Source organism: Onychomys torridus, chromosome X (genome assembly GCF_903995425.1).
Source record: "Onychomys torridus chromosome X, mOncTor1.1, whole genome shotgun sequence".
Taxonomy (NCBI): domain Eukaryota; kingdom Metazoa; phylum Chordata; class Mammalia; order Rodentia; family Cricetidae; genus Onychomys; species Onychomys torridus.
In genome coordinates, this window is record NC_050466.1 from 68,398,539 (window position 1) to 68,409,109 (window position 10,571).

The 10,571-nt window shown below is 43.8% G+C and overlaps 1 pseudogene; it reads left to right on the forward strand.

The window, feature by feature from the left end:
• Positions 1-7,588: 7,588 nt before the first annotated feature.
• LOC118574662 lies at positions 7,589-8,332 on the forward strand (annotated as a pseudogene).
• Positions 8,333-10,571: the final 2,239 nt, after the last annotated feature.

Genomic DNA, 10,571 nt, shown 5'->3' on the forward strand with positions numbered 1-10,571 from the left:
ATAGGGTCAGAGAGGGGAATGTGGTGGAATGAATGAGAATGAACCTCATAGACATGCATATGTTTAACCACTTGGTCCCTATTTGGTGGAACTGCTCTGGAAGGATTAGGAGGTGTGGCCATGTTGGAAGAGATATGTCACTGGGGTGGGCTTTGACATTTCAAGGTACTAGTACCATTCCAAGGGTCTATGTCTAGTGGTTGTTTCTCAATATAGGAGCTCTCAGGTTCTGCTCCAGTACCATGCCTGCTTTTTGTTGCTATGCTCCCCACAATGATAGTCACAGACTGTAAACTGTAAGTACCAAATATATGATTACCTTGGTCATGATGTCTTATCACACAACAGAAAAGTAACTAACACATCCTGCAAATAAAGTATTGTTGGTAAGTCAGGAGAGTTCTAGGAAGCTATAACTTAGCCCCCATATGTGTCCACAGGATATGGAGGACACACCTATAAAGGAGAGGAGATAAAATGACTTAATAATGCCTAGATTCAGACTGGAGAAATTAGATGTAGAAATGTGAATGTGATAAGAGAAGAACTCTCATGGAGTTGGACTCCTTGGCAAGTGAAAGAGTTAAGATTATTCAATGAAGGGTTTTCCCACCAATGTATATAAAATCACATCCATACATGTTAACAGAGAGAGAGAGAGAGAGAGAGAGAGAGAGCACCAGCCATATGAATTCAACACACATAGTCCTCCCTTTTTCCTGGGAAATTACTATTTGCACTTGGGAAGTGCTTTTCCCTACCCAATTGGAAGCCTTCCTCTCCTTAACATCTGAGACTCAAGTGGCCCAATTCTTCATTCCTGAGACTGTCTCTGCTACTAAAAGGAATAAGACTTTTGTACCTGTAGCGTGGATATAGCCTCATCATTTCTTTCCCATTCTCATTCCCATTTTCAGTCTACCTCAAGAGATTTAACTGGTCTGGGGCATCACAAGTCTCCTGGATCCTGGTTCCCCAAAGATATACCATGCCTACAGGATTTCTCTGCCCTATCCTACTTGAAACAAACTCCCCTTCCCACTCCCAGTCCTAACCATGAATACCTCAGGGAAGTATTAAGGGCATCAGCAAGGTTATTCTGCTTCAAGACACCATTTTAATAAGAATGCCAAGTTAGCATTGCCCTGGGTACACTTCATGGGCCCTCTGCCTATGTTAGTCTGCTCTTTCCAAATACCAAAGAAAGCAAACAAGTAGTTTTCAGTTTTCTCTCAAGGTGCTTATCCCCATGGTGGCACACATTATCAGTGGGAAAGTATCAGATGTGACCTCATACTCTGGATTATTATTGACCAGACATGCATACATTCCCAGGCACACATAGAATCCCTAACACAGATAACCAGGGCAGAAAGTCTTCTCTGGATTTCTGGAGAATTACCCTTTCTTTTCACTTGGAAAATGCATTTTACTACTCAATAGGAAATACTTAAGGACCAAGTCTCTAGAAACCTACCTCCTCCTTGTTGAGAGCTTGTGTGCTACCCAGAGGAAAACCCTGTGGCCTAGGGATAGCCTGATCAATGCTTTACTGCTCTTCCTCTATAAATCCCAGCCCATGGAGCCCCTCTGATGCTGGCAGACAAGTTCCCTGGAAGTCAGTCTGCTTTGAGTTTTAACCAGCACCAGGCCATGGGCTTTGACGGACTAACCTTCTACAGCCCATGTAGTTCACAGCCTTTTATCTGGGCATCATAGCCATAGGCACAAACATCCACTCCCTGACAAGACTGGATGCCTATCCTCAGGAATCCAAGCACTACTTGCCACCTCTTCCCACACGGCCTCCTGTTGAGGGTCTAAAAATGCTCCCAGTACAAACAAAACCTTCTTCCCTGTCTGTGTGAACTCAGGGGTGTCCTTGTATTCCTTCTGTGCATACAGAATACCACTGCTATGGCTTCCATACTCTCTGAAGCCTTGCTTCCTCTCCAGGTGGACACATACAGAATCTATATCCCTTCCTATATTCACCATCCAACTGAATTCCAGATGTTTCCATATACCTAATTTAGCCCCTACCCTATCCATTCTTTAACTTCTGATCAAAAGCAGATTGGTGACAGAGTTCCTTGACAAAGGAAAGGATGACAAGAGAGCCTTTGTTTGTTTGTTTTTTGTTTTTTGTTTTTTGAGACAGAGTTTCTCTGTAGCTTTGCTCCTTTCCTGGAACTCGCTTTGGAGACCAGGCTGGCCTTGAACTCACAGAGATCCGCCTGGCTCTGCCTCCTGAGTGCTGGGATTAAAGGCGTGCGCCACCACCGCCCAGCTAATTTAGCTCAGTGGTAGAGCGCTTGCCTAGCAAGCGCAAGGCCCTGGGTTTGGTCCTCAGCTCTGGAAAAAAAAAAAAAAAAAAAAAAAAAGCCTTTCCTAACAGTGAGCCTGAGTGTTCTCCAGGGAGCTTAAGCAAGATGGCCTAGTAAATAGGTGTCTTTACATATCACTAGCTTTACACGGGTTAGCTCTAGCTTTACACGGGTTAGCTCTTGCAGTATGTTTGGTATTGGAGCCATGGACAGTGCAGCATGGCCACATGGTGCCGCTATTGCCTTGCCTCTTTTGGACACCCTTCCATCCACATGTAATTGCCCCTCCACTGAAGCAGGATCAGGGAGTCTTGGGCATCTCTGGACAACAAGGACTGGCCCCTTTAAGAGCTGATCCTTGTTCTAGGAGTTCTCCACACCCTTCAAAGATTTACAACTGTTACAAAATGGTCAACACTGGAAAAGACCCTATATAAAGGAAGTTTAGGGGAAGAACCAATCTGGAAGGAGGGGAAATCTGAAGATGAAAGGGGCTCTAGGAGCCTCTAGGAAGTCCTATTCCAGAGCCCTCACTGCGAGGGCAGACAACCACCCCTGAGGCCTCTACCGTCCCTTTGCTGTGAGCTGGTTGTCTGTTCTAAGAGTTTATACTTTTCATTCTCAGGTTTCTCTTTTCCTATGTCAATCTGTAACATACTTCCATTCTGTCAGCTGAGACCTAGAACTGTTAGTTTTGTGTTCAGGACACAGGGCTTCTGTTGTCACTGTCTGGCATCTGCCACTTTGGTCTTTGACTTATGTCAGTAACTGTTATACTGCTTGGGACCTGCATGATCTGCTACTCGCAGGTGGCTGCTCCTTTCATGTCCCCTAGCTCAGATTAGATTCTTCCATTGGTTTAACTTGATCTCAAACAGACACTTTAATTTCCTCTTTGAGTGGGTCTTTTTACAACATAACCTTCTTGCTCTGCCCCACAGAAAGAGCTTGGCAGAAAACCTAAATGACTACCATACACTCAAGGCCCTCAAATACTTCAGCTTCTAGAAAATGTGCTTTATGTGGAGGTAAGAAACTCAGAAAACAGCTATGGACTGTGTGTAGTGCCTCTGCATTCAAGCACTCTCCTGCTTTCTGATAGGAGGACAGGAAGAGAACCCAGACTCATTTTCCAGAGCACCAGACACAGCTTCCTGGATAGTGAGCACCTGATGACCCAGCCAGACATTGGAGACACAGGAACTGGGAGCATGAGCTCCCAGTGTCTTCCAGGCCAAGAGCTCTGGATTCTGCAGGGCACTGGTCACAATAGCTCATAGAACTCTGACTTGAGCCAAGCCTCCAAACCTTGCATTAGTACACTGCACTGTCTGACAGGAAGCAGAGAATCCCAGCCCACAAGTCCTGCCCAACAAACCACAAAGATGTATTGTGTTTGGGGGCATCATCAAGACAACTCTGCTGCAAGGCATTACTGCACCAAAAATGCCAAATTACCCTTGCTCCAGGTTTACCCCACCATATACATTATGGCATGCTCAGGTCAAAAGTATTTCAAAGTCACATTGAAATATAAAAATAAAACACAAACCATGGACACTGGCCTAGGGGGTGAGCCCTGGTACTATCAGTGCACAGTGACATTCTGACTAGGGTTTTTGCAGAGGACCCCATGCCCAAAAGTGAAATGGGGTGGCCAGAGCTACTAAGGTCATGCCTATACTTTAGATTCATACACTAACCACACTTTTAGAGACTACATGGCATAGAAGAAGGTAGGCAGCTGCTATAGGAGAGACTAGCAGCCACCAAAACATGGGGCTAGCTCCAATAATGCCTTCAAACCTGGTAGAAGGTGGACTTGGTATGGACACAGGAAAAAAAGTCTCAGGCTTTCAGTTTCTCAGGCAAGAGCCTAGATTCAACACAGAGAGAGGAAAGGTACCACTGAAACTGCTTGGTCACCTTGTACACAGATTACAGCCTGTGCTATCAGGTAACCTCATCAAGAACTTGACTGAAAACAGAAGCCAACTTCCCTAGCTTAGGCCAGGGCTTGGCTGGGGATATCCCCAAGCAACATTTCCTGAAAAACAAGTTGTAGAGCAGTGGTTCTAACCTGTGGGCAGAGACTCCCCACAGGGGTCACATGTCAGATATTTACATTACAATTTATAACAGTTGCAAAATTACAGTTATGAAAAGGCAACAAAGGTAATTTTAATGGTTGGGGTTCACCACAGTATTGTGTATTTAAGGGTTGCAGAGTTAGGAAGGGTAAGAATCACTGTTGTAGAGGATCCTGATCTAGAAATTAAAAAAAAAATTCCAAAGAAGAAATAACATATCATGGTTGTGACTTGTATACCTCTTAGGGACAATAAAACCAACCATCTCCTTGGGCTTTCCAAGGAACCATTATGATCTTGCTTTATTTCACAATCTCTTACTTCTCCCTGCCTCATCAAATCAACTCATAGACCTATGGTCTCTTTGGATACTTTTCTTTCTTTCTCCAAAAGAATTCAAGTCCCTGTAGGACTTGTAACATTCTTTTTACTTGGCAGACATCTAGCTAGTCATGATTGTGTCTGGGAACACATGCAAGGGAAGGCACTGGGATGCTGTTCACTAGAGTGACAGGCACACAGATACATTCTAGAGATGCTTGTTATTCTGTCTTTCACAATCTTCCAGGACCACACAGACACCTAGCTTACTCAGTTCATTACTATGCAGTCTTTCCATCCTCTACAAATAGAAACATGCTTTCCTCATCTAATCCCTACTCCATGAGTTGGACCCCATAAATAGGGGACAGTCAGTGGAGGTAGCAGGTAAGCTAACTGTTTTCAAAAGCACAAGATGACACACACAGATACACACACACACACACACACACACACACACACACACACACACACACAGTCCCTGCCACAGATATACAGAGCAGCTAGTACCCTCTGAATTACAGCAGAATTACTATTTTCATCTGAATGCTTTTCACTATCCAAGGGGAATCCTCCTACTTAAAGACTGATACTCCTTGTAAGACAGCCTTCTCTATGTTCTAAACACTACCGGTGCAGACATTCAAATGGACTGAACTGCTAAAATCCACATGGTTCCCAACCAACGCTCTGAACCACCAAGGCACAAGTAGAGACACAACTCCTGACAAGACAGAATCTGTATCCTCTTGGAGGCTCTCACTACTTGCCACCTAAAACTACCTACCAGCCATGATGGCTTAGTCCCTAAAACACATCCCTTACAGACCAATAATCATCCTTCTCTCTGTGAAATAAGGGACTGTGCTTCAGCAAGTGCTCACATGATATGCTCTGCCATGGCTTCTGAGCTCTTTGATGCCCTGGTTTCTTTGCAGTGAACATACAGAGAATGCATGTCACATGCCCTGTTTACCTCAGCTTCTGCTATTGGCACAGATACTTGTCATACCCTTTATTTTAACTGTGATCACACAGAAGCTTGGCACTGAGGGTCATCTTGGCATGGGGGAAGAGGGTTGGAGGGCTTTCCTTGATCCTAGATATTATCCTGCAATCTTGAGAAATATGGCCAAGAAAGGGAGTGCCTCTTGGTGTGGGTCAACTATTGCAAGGAGACACACACAATCAGTGAATCACATCCATATGGCATTGCTCCCACCTCACTTCTTCTATTTATTTTTATTTTCTATTTACTCACTACATTTATGTCTAGGCATAATCACTGCTGTTTCTACTCATATTCACCCAGAGTAAAAATTCACCCAAAGAAAAGATGACTTTTTCTCCTTGCTGCTGCATATCCACTAGATGCCCCAAGTATACTCCATCATTGCAATATTTTCCAATTCATTTAAATTGGGGTCAAGATATGGTTCTATTGCATAACACTATTAGAAGAAAGATAAAGGGTGGATAGTGAATGGGAAACTAGGAGGAAGACATGGAAAAACTCCATTGCTTTCCCAACCCCTTGTATAGAAGTAAGAATATTCAGGGCAAGGTATAGTTGCAGGAAGTGAACTACGGATGGGGTTGAGAAGGCGCAGAAAAGCTAGGAACTCTGTAGGAAGTCTACTGCACTGGGGACTCACCTGCTTTCTTTTAGGAGGACAGGAACAGCCAGACCATGGTGGCGCATGCCTGTAATCCCAGCACTCAGGAGGCAGAGGCAGGTGGATCTCTGTGAGTTCGAGGACAGTCTGGTTTAAAGAGCTAGTCTAGGACAGGCTCCAAAGCTACAGAGAAACCCTGTCTTGAGAAAAAAAAGAAAGAAAAGAAAAGAAAAGAAAGGAGGACAGGAAGAAAGCCCAGGCAAGTTCCTATATCTCCCAGGCCCAGATGCAGAACTCCTTTGAAGTAAGCAACTCATATCTAGGACAAATGTGAATTTCAGAGTATCCCAGAGCCTGTGTTTCCTTTGTCTAACAGGCAAAGAGCTCAGAATCCATGTGTGACTCTGGAGCTTACAGACACAGGCCATCTTGGTCACCAAGACCTTGGCTCTCCCAGGATACCAAAGTCTGCAGAGACCCTGTACTGTCTGTCCTTCAGGAAACAGAGCTTGCTGGTTCAGAAACCTGCCAAGAAGACCACAAGGATCTATTGGGGGAGATGACAAAGAAAAGTCTACTTCAGGAAAGCATTGCATGAAAAATGTCAACAGTTAACCTGCCACAAGGTTGTGACACACTAACTTAGCTATTTCTTGCCAGAGATGTGATTCCCAGCCTGGGTCAGGGAATCTGGCCTAGGGATCAAAGACACAAGAAGATCCTTATTTGGACTGAACTGTGATACTCAACCAATGGCCATAGTACCACCTCAATGCTATAGAACTATACATACAGGAATGCTAAAGGAGCCCCATCCTAGCTAGAATATAGATCAGAAACCTCAGAACCAAAACAATGGAAGCTGAGACAAGGATGTGCATAAGTGATTGTACTTTATAATGACATTTTGACTTGGGATCAGTTCAATATTCTCAACTGTTATCTTAACCCCAGAGTCAAGGGCAAAGCATAGGACAGTCGGGGTGCAAAAGATGTGCATCCATGCTGCAATCAATTTTCCAGAGAACAAAAGAACATAGAAGGAAGGAAATTGAATCTGCCTCAAAAATGGCTTCTGCCTCTGCAGCAGCAAGGCTGATCCCAAGAGGGTCTCCAGGCACTCTTGGACGGAGGGGGTTCATTCAGCCCAGCAGCTGGAGTAGCACTTGCTACCTCTAGGAGACTGAAGAGTAGGCCATGGAGCAAGAAGTGGGTCCTGAGTAGCAAGAAGAGAATGAAAGAAGTAGATAATCTTGGAAGTATGAAAGAATGGGCTTGTGAATCAGAACCTCTGGACAATCAGCTCCACAATGATAATCAGCAAAGGACTGTGAATATTCTGTTGATGGTGTTTCTGAGGAAGCAGAGAAGGGTGATGGCAAATGTTTGTCCCCACTGAATGGAAGAAACAGGGAGATGTAAATATACAATTGTGGAAAGATGGATTCAGTGTTAATGATGATTTTGGAAGTTACTCTGATGGAAAATCAGCAGTTTCAGAACTCCATCAAAAACAGGGAATACCTTCATAATTACAGGGGTAATTTTTGATAAAAAAAAAAAAAGGTGATGTTAATGTTGAAGGTAAAAAATAAAGTATGTATGTCTACAAAGCTTGTGTCCCTGCCTTTCTCAGGACAGAGTCCTAGACTAGGAAGTGCTACAGCTAAAATCATTTCTAAAGAAAACAGTATCAAAGTTGAAAATAAAAGATAAAAGTACTTTGCTGTTTCACTAAACATCTTGGAGCCCATCACTAGTATTCACATCTGGTTAGTGAATGGGGAATGGTGAGCCAAATCAAGACTTCACTGAAAAGTGCCAAGGATCTCAGAGAAGTCCTTCCTTTGCTCTGGCAACACCTCTTCCTTTCCTCAGACTACTGAATGAGACATTCACATAAGAAGAAGCAAATTTAGAAAATGCTGTAATAGTTCAGAGACTACAGCACACTGCCAAGCCATTAGAAAACTGGTAATTTTGATTTTTGAGAGACCAAGAAAAATGATTGGAAGTTGACCAGCAGAACTGGGAGATAGAAGTCAGTTTAACGGAGCTTGTGGTTTGAGTGCTACTTAACTCCTTATAAGAAGGGGTTTAATCTGACAAAGAAGCCAAAAATGTACAATGGAAAAAAGAAAGCATCTTCAACAAATGGTGCTGGCATAACTGGATGTCAATGTGTAGAAGGCTGCAAATAGATCCATATCTGTCACCATGCACAAAACATAAGTCCAAGTGGATCAAAGACCTCAACATAAATCCAGTTACTCTGAACCTAATAGAAGAGAAAGTAGGAAGTACTCTTGAATGCATTAGCACTGGAGATCACTTTCTAAATATAACACCAGTAGCACAGACACTGAGAGAAATAATCAATCAATAGGACCTGTTGAAACTGAGAAGCTTTTGTAGAGCAAAGGACATGGTCAACAAGACAAAGTGACAGCCTACAGAATGGGAAAAGGTCTTCACCAACCCCACACCTGACAGAGAGCTGATAACCAGAATATATAAAGAACTCAAGAAATTAGACATCAAAGTGCCCAACAGTCCAATTAAGAAATGGGCTATAGAACTAAACAGAGAATTCTCCACAGAGGAAGTTCAAATGGCTGAAAGACATTTAAGGAATTGTTCAACATCCCTAATTATCCGGGAAATGCAAATCAAAATGACTCTGAGATACCACCTTACACCTGTCAGAATGGCTAAGATCAAAAACACAGAAGATAGCTTATGCTGGAGAGGATGTGGAGCAAGGGGAACTCTCCTCTACTGCTGGTGGGAATGCAAGCTTGTACAGCCACTTTGGAAATCAATATGGAGCTTCCTTAGAAAATTGGGAATCAATCTCCCCCAAGACCCAGCTGTAGCACTCTTGGGCATATACCCAAGGAATGCTCAATCATACCACAAGGGCATTTGCTCAGGTATGTTCATATCAACATTGTTTGTAATAGCCAGAACCTGGAAACAACCTAGATGCCCTTCAACTGAAGAATGGATAAAGAAAATATGGTACATAGACACAATGGAGTACTACTTAGCAGAGAAAAACAATGACATCATGAGGTTTGCAGGGACATGGATGGATCTAGAAAAAATCATCCTCAGTGAGGTAACCCAGACTCAGAAGGACAAACATGGTATGTACTCACTCATAGGAGGATATTAGATGCAAAACAAAGATGACTAGACTGCTACACAACTCCAGGGAGGCTACCTAGAAAACGGGACCCTAGGAAAGACCCAGGGATCACCCAATGACAGAGAAATGGATGAGATCTACATGAACAACCTGGACGACAGTGGGAGTAATGAAGGGCAAGATTTGAGGGAAAGAAAGCTTAGGGGAGCAGGAGATCCCCGCTGGATCAAGAACAGAAAGGGAGAATGAGGAATAACAGACCATGATAAATGAAGACCACATGAGAACAGGAATAGGCAGAGTGCTGGAGAGGTCCCCAGAAATCCACAATGATATATCCTCTATAGACTGCTGGCAATGGTCGAGAGAAAGCCTGATCTGACCTAGTCTGGTGATCAGATGACTAAACACCCTAACATTCGTCTTGGAACTCTCATCCAATAACTGATGGAAGTGGATGCAGAGATCCTCAGCCAGGCCCCAGGTGGAGCTCCAGGTGTCCAACTGTTGAGAAAGAGGAGGGACTGCAAGAGCGTGAATTGTTGAATCCAAGATTGCAAAAAGCACAGGGACAAATAGCCAATCGAAGGAAAGCACATGAATTATGAACCAACGGCTGTGGAGCCCCCAGCTAGATCAGGCCCTCTGGATAAGTGAGACCATTGAATAGCTTGATCTGTTTAGGAGGCACCCAGGCTGTGGGACCAGGACCTGTCCTTAGTGCGTGAGCTGGCTGTTTGGAACCTTGGGCTTACACAGGGACACATGCTCAGCCTGGAAGGAGGGGACAGGACCTGCCTGTACTGAATCCACCAGGTTTAAATGAATCCCCAGGGGTGTCTTGGTCCTGGAGGACATGGGAATGGAGGGGAGGGGCTGGGGGAAATGTGGGGGTGAGTACGGGAGAGGGGAGGACAGGAGAACCCATGGCTGATATATAAAATTAAAACATAATAATAAAAAAAGGAAGGGGTTTAAGTAATCACAAGTTAAAGTAACATATGGCTAGGAACTATAGTCAATGCACTTTTCTCAAAAGGCTACTCAGAAAAAAAATATATGTATT